Source organism: Manis javanica, chromosome 17, assembly GCF_040802235.1.
Source record: "Manis javanica isolate MJ-LG chromosome 17, MJ_LKY, whole genome shotgun sequence".
Taxonomy (NCBI): Eukaryota; Metazoa; Chordata; class Mammalia; order Pholidota; family Manidae; genus Manis; species Manis javanica.
In genome coordinates, this window is record NC_133172.1 from 47681981 (window position 1) to 47688779 (window position 6799).

At 44.9% G+C, this 6799-nt stretch overlaps 1 non-coding gene across 1 annotated transcript in view; it reads right to left on the reverse strand.

The window, feature by feature from the left end:
* The window catches only part of LOC108390316 (uncharacterized), a 54452-nt gene that overhangs the window by 8193 nt on the left and 39460 nt on the right, over positions 1 to 6799 (reverse strand). Inside the window, exon 2 of the transcript XR_012126700.1 lies at positions 2503 to 2538. This is a non-coding gene — a transcript (uncharacterized protein). The remainder of the gene's footprint in view (positions 1 to 2502; positions 2539 to 6799) is intronic.

Genomic DNA, 6799 nt, shown 5'->3' on the forward strand with positions numbered 1-6799 from the left:
ATGCTTAGAGCTGTAGCAGCCAACTTGTGACCATGAGGCAACAACCTTGAGGATGGACTAACCTGCTATGGATGGCAAACAAGAAAAGTAGACAGTGCCTTCAAGGCCCTGTAAAGCAGTTGCACCAATCCTGGTCTGCCCATCTCCTGACATCTTATCGCACATGAAACAAATATTTAAGTTACTATTAGGTTTTCTCTTACTTGCAGCTAAGCACATTCCCAACTGATATCTTCAGTTTCTTTACATCCCTTGTCCACATTATTTTGGTAAATACTTCATTCTAAGGCTTGTTTCCCTTGCAGACCCAAACTAGCTTCCAGTAGTCTCTAAGGCCTCCTGCATACTCACTTACATCCTAGAGGAGTGTCACCTTTGAATTCCCAGGACCAGGAATTCCCTGGTCCCAGTCCTGGAAATTTGCTAATAGCCTTGGCAGGAGAACTCATAGTGAGCTAGGTGGGCCTAATGGGTCTCCTTTGACCTTAGCTGAGCCCTTACAAGCCCTGAACATTCCCAAGGTCATCTCGTGACTTCCACAAAAGTCCTGACCTCCAGAGGCCTTATCCCTGCTGTGGCCTTGGGGGTAGACTGGGTGACATGGGCCAGCACCTTCTGCCAAAGTCCAGGTAAAAAATATGTTCTTGGGAACCAGGTTCGGCTTTTGGTTTGGGCAGCCATTGAATCTGGGCAAATTCTCAGCCCAGAAAACATGATTTTAGGTGTGGTATCTCATTTTTCCTCCACACAGCCTTGAAAATCACATACTTGGGAGGTTTTATTGCTAAAACAGCAGTAAAGCTGTATTCTAGGGCTTAAACTAAAGAGGCATCTGGGTGTTGTCACAGTCCTGTCTGAGGCCACATAGCTTGTAAATGGTGGAACTGACAGTCAAACTGAGGAGTGTGACACTCTACTGACCTCCCAAGCATGAAACTTGGGGTCATTTTTTTTAACACAGACCCATTTTGAGCACATTATAGGCACACAGGAATGTTCTTCAATTCTACAAAGAAATATGCTGTCTCCCATTTTCCCTGAAGCATATGCCCTTGAACTCTTTTATCGTCACACTTTTTCAGAGACATAGGTATAGAAATTTGGTTTTCTACTTCAACATTGGCAATGGGGCAGCACTTAACAAGACAAAAGCCACACTTGGACTCCATATCAGGTAGGTATGGAGTGCGTGCTTGGTCTGAAAGGGGAAGCCACGGACACCAGGTAGAGGTGCAGGCCTAGTGGAGGCAGAGGTGCAAGCCCAGTGTTGCCAGAACTTCATATTTTTGAGGAAAAGCCAGAAAACTGAATTTTTATATGCTGTTTCAGTGTTGGCCCAAAAAAAGCAATATGCAGGTCATTGGGTTCTTACAGTCTGTGTAATGGAATAGAATACCCAATGGGATAGTCCTTGTGGTGGTTCTTGCCTGGAGTGCTTTGAGAACAGGAATGATTTCTTTCTTCCTGCAGTACTGGTAGTTTCCCTGGAGGAGGTGGTTTTACCGGGTAGGGGCTTCCCGAAAGGAGGAAGGTAGGGAGTAACTTCCAGTACAGCTTTTGCAGTTATTCATGACAGGGCGCTAGCAGGCCCTGTAGCTCCCAGCATTACAAGCCCTGGCCCCTACTGGCCCATACCCTCAACTTCTTGGTTCCAGGCTCCAGGGGCTCTGCCTATTTCCCTCCAGTTTCCTTCTTCCTGGGAACCAAGCAATAGCTGAAGAAGTCCCAGGAGTCCTCCAAAGTCCTGCCAGCCAACCTGGGTTGGGGCCTAATCCCTGGGGTTGGTTAATGGGACTCCCAGCTCTTAGGTAGGGCCTTCCCCTTGACCCTTGAAGGTGGGGCAGCAAAGAGAAGAGAGGAGGGCCTGAGGATTCCCCACTGGGTGAGAGTCATCCTCCCCAGCCTGTCTACTTTTCAGAAAGGGTAAGCCAACTAGGGTGGCTGCCTGAATGGCACACTTGAGTGGGCAGAGCATTGGAGACAGCACCTGGCTCCTGTCTTCTGAACTACATCATCATCAATTTCAACGTTACAAATAGCACAGGCACCTCATACTATGGGCCTCCTGATGTGATGCAATAATCAATGTAGTGTTCTTGCCAAAAGTGTTTATCATGAATTTAATCTTGAGGAATCAATCAGTTAAATCCAGAACATGATACTATAAAATTGGCCTGAGCTTTTACAAAACACAATCAAGCAAAAAGCCTGAGTGGGGGGCAGATATTACTCTTCTATGTTAAAAGAGATTAAAGGACCTACAGCTGGATTGGCCACAATAGCAGACTAGTTAGTGGCAATACTGCATATTAATAAATTTCATTTATGGCCTAAAATTATAGTAAGAGGAAGATGATCAAAAGGAAGATGTCACCCAAATGACCTGACAGCAACTGTATGTTGAAAGTCAAGAAAAAGTGTGAAGCCCTAGTCTGACGATCCAAGCACAGCTTAGAGCAGAGGTGGGTGAGGGAGGGTGCGGGAACGGGCAGCTGGTCTTACCGAGTTTGGAGCACTGGAGACTCTTGAGGGCAAGTTCTGGAGAGGAAGAAAAAGGTGCGCTGTTAGTGCACAGATATGTGCAAACAGGTTAGGTGAACTTAAATTAGAACATCAGATAGATCTCTATATAAAGAAAAATATATAAAGAAAAAAAAAGATTAAAGAGACCTGACAAGCAAGTGTAATATGTGAACCTTGCCTCCTGAACTAAAATAGAAATGCTAAAAAGACAGTCTTGAGACAATTGGGGGTGATTCTACTCAATTACTATTGATTTCCTCAGAGGTGATAATAGTGCCTTAATGGTGAGAGCAGCGTTTCTCAACCTCAATGGCTTTTGACATTTGATTCTCTTCTTCCGGGATTTTAGCAGCATTTCCGGCCCCTGCCCACTAGATGTCAGGAGCACAGCATCCTTTCAATTGCAGCAAGCAGAAATGTCTGAAAAGATGTTTTCAAATTAGGTAGTAATGATGGTTGCATCATGTTGTGAATGTACTAAAAACACTGACCTGTACACTTCTAAAATGGCAAATTTTGTGTTATGTGAATTTTTTCTTAATAAAAAATGTAATTTAAAAATGTCTCCATTTGTCACTGTCAAATGTTCCCTGGGGGTCAAAGTCACCTCCCAGTGGAGAACCACTGTGCAGAGAGTACGCTGCTTCTGGGCGGGATGCAGGCGGAAGGATTGGGGAGGGAGATGTCTTGTTTGTAACTTAATTTTCAAAGAGCAAATAGGGCAAAATGTTAACCTTTGGTAAAACTAGGTGACAGGTGTGTGGGTTGTTCATTTTACTATTCTGTCAACTTTCTTTAGATTAAAAAAATTTCAAAACCAAAAGGAAATTCAGTTTCAACATTTCTGTTGACAACATCCCAAAGGACCCATGACAGGCTCCAGTTGTGCAGCCCCCTTTCAAGGTGCAATGATCATTAAGCGCCTATGTGGGTTAAGTTGTTCCATCCTTCATCCTTTAAGGGAAGACTGTATCCCTCTCCCTCCTGTCCTATCTCCCTCCAAGGCTGCCCTGAACATGCTGGTCTTGTGTTACCCACTGACCCATGGAGAGAAAAGCATCCTATAGAACATTAGCCAAACAGACTGGGTGCAGGTGATGGGCTGTCAAGTCCTTTGTTGTGAGGATTCTCCCCTGCAGTGGCTTTAAAACATGGTCACAAAATTCCTTAGCACTTGTTCCATTAAGAGATGGGGGTCTAAGCCCCTCTCCTTAAATATGGACTCTGCACCTGCTTAACCAACAGAACATGGGGAAGCGACTTTGTGCCAGTTTCCTGATTCAGGCCTTAAAAAGCGAGTGTCTGCCGTTTCCTGTCTTTTTTTTTTTTTTGAGATACTTGCTCTTGGAACATAGCCACCGTGCTGGGAGCACGCCAAGCCATGCTACGGGGAGGCACATGTGGAGAGAAGCAGCAGACAGAACCAGCTGGAAAGCCACGTGAGTGAGTCATCTTAGAAGTAGATCCTCCAGCCCTAGCTGATGCTGTGGGGCGGCAGAGATGAGCTGTCCCTGCTGAGCTTTGCCTGTTGCACGGATTCATGAGCAGACTACACGACTGCTGTGGTTTTAAATCACTAACTTCTGGAGTGATTTGTTTGCAGTGATAGATAGCTGATGCATCCCCAGGTCCCCCAAACTGGGGGCACCAGGCTTAGAAGGCAGGAAGTGGGTCAGCTCTTTATCGTTGGAGTTTGGGCCTCGGTCAGTACTCACTCCAACAAACATTGCTTGAGTGGCCGCCAAATGCTAGACACAATACCAGGGGCTGAGGAGTCAACAGTGAATGAGATACACTCACCCCATCTGTTGGGCACAGCTCAGGTACAGTAATGAGGGACTGTGGCCTCAGCCTGAGAAAGAGGAGGGAGGTCTGCTTCTTTGGGGGAGGTTATTTCTAAGCTGAGACCCACCCAACTTAGGAAAAGGAGTTAGCTGTGCAAAGGAGAAGGGAAAAGATAGATGGAACACCATGTGTCAGTTCTGAGTAAAGATGTGGCAAATAATACATAAAAACTTAGCATCCAGTTAAATATGAACTTCAGATAAGCAATGAATACTTACGCAGCATATACATATGTCCTATGTAATGTTGGGGGCATACTTATACTAAAAAGTTATTCACTTATCTGAATTTCAAGTTTAACTGGGAGTCCTGCATTTTATCTGTCCACCCTATTTCTAGGACAAAAAAGAGAGAGAAAAAAAACTCTTGATTTCAAGGGCCAGTTCAGGAAGCTGGGTGTAGCACAGTGGCACAGGGCATGGCATTAGAAGTCAAGGTGAGTGGGGGCATGGTCATAAAAGGCCAGCTTGACAAGGTCCATTTTGAATTTTACCCTGAAGCAATGGGGAGCCATAGGTGGGTTTAGAGGATGGAGTGACACAGTCAGATTTAAGTTTTGGAATAATATTCCGTGCTGCCATATGGGGACCGGGGGGAGCCTGTAGTCAGAGAAACCAAGAGAAGGAGTCCCTTGCCCTGCAATGCCCCTGCTCCACACCATAACCACAAGGCAGTGAGAATGTTGGTGGACCAATCCCCATGTGACATTTTTCTTTTCTACAATCTATGTGTTTTAAGCTGTGCATTTCCTTCCCAGTGTATCTTCAGTATATCCTGCAGGTTTTGTTGTATTTAATTTTTATTATCATTTCATTCAGAATATTTTCTAATTTCCCTTGGACTGTCTCCTTTGACCTATGGATTCTTTTGACATGTATTGTATATTTTCCAAGTATTTGAGATTTTTCTGTATACCTCATTGTTATTTATTTTAATTTCCTTCCGATGTGGTCAGAGAACAACTCTGTACATTCTTTAAATTGTTTTACTATTGTTTGACGGGCAAACATACGGTCTCTTGTGGTAAAGGTACCCTGTTTGCTGGGAAAGAATGTGAATGCTGCTGCTGTTGAGCCTGGTGTTCTCTAAATGTCAGTTATATTCAGCATAGCTGGCAATGCTCTTCTGATCATCTAACCAGTCCCTTGTTATTTATTCTAGCTATTCAGTCCACTGATGCGAGTAATTATTATAGTCTCCTTCTTCCCTTTTTGTCAAATTTTCTTCAGCTATTTTGAAGCTCTGTTACTAGACGTGCACATTGTTTTTTTCCATATGGATTTCCCACTTTAGCCTGGGTAACGCCCATTCCCTTGAAGTCTACATTCGCTGATTTAGCGTAGCCCCTGCAGCTTTCTTATGCTCATGATTAGCTTGGTGTATCTTTGTCCACCCATTTACTTTCACCTTATTTATTCCTGATCAAGCTTGGGCAGGCCCAAATAGTTCAAGTAATCTGTATAAACAGGTGGCTCAAACACCAGTGTCACCTAACACTGTGGCACTGATGCCCCTCAGCAGATCACACCCAGGCGTGATGTGGGGCAGCTAGCAAGCAGCTAACAGAAGGGGGGAAAGCCCAAGTTTGCTTTAAGGGTGCTTTGTTTTGGTGTGAAGGGGACAAACTGCAAATGAACTGTCCTTGCATTACACCCCAGCTGTGAGGGAAGTCTCCCCACCGGACAGAAGCAATGCACTCAAGTCATTCAGAAGTAAAAGCAGGGCCTGCCTCACGGGCCTGGAGCTGTGTAGTCATATGGGGCTCCCTGCTCCACCAAGATGGTGATAGATGTGCTATCACCATCTTGAAATTCATAAGAACTTTCAACAAGAGGCTCTGCATTTTTATTTTGGACTAAATCCCACAAAATATGTCCCAGGTAAAAGGTTCCAAGACCAGTGCAGAAGAGAGGACCCACAGAAGACAAGACAGCCTTGAATTGCATGTGCCATGGTGCCCGCATGTGTGCGTGCATGTGTGTGTGTGTCTCTGTGTGTGAGTGGACAGCTGTGTCTGGTACATATTAAGTCCTCAAAAATGCTATTGTTACTGTTGTATGTTGATGTTGATGATGATGATGATAAGAGTTACTGGAACCCTCCAGAATTGTTTTGCAAACTTCATTTAAGCCTGGTTAATTCACTCTCCATAGGCCCCCTTCTGCTTTGCTTCACTGTCCTATTTGCAAAGCATTTCTGATGCAAGCAGTGCCTGTGACAACCCTCAGGAACTTAACACAAATACACACCCTGGCTTTCAAACACCACTGTCACACACCTTCCCTCAGATGCTACCCCTGTTTGTCCAGTTCCATTAGCAGTCCCTAAAATCCCACCCCGCCCTGACCCAGCTGCCATGGAATCTCTCCAAGTTCACAGAGACCCACATGCTCACGCACTCAGGTCATCTGGCTGAGTGTGGTTGACACCG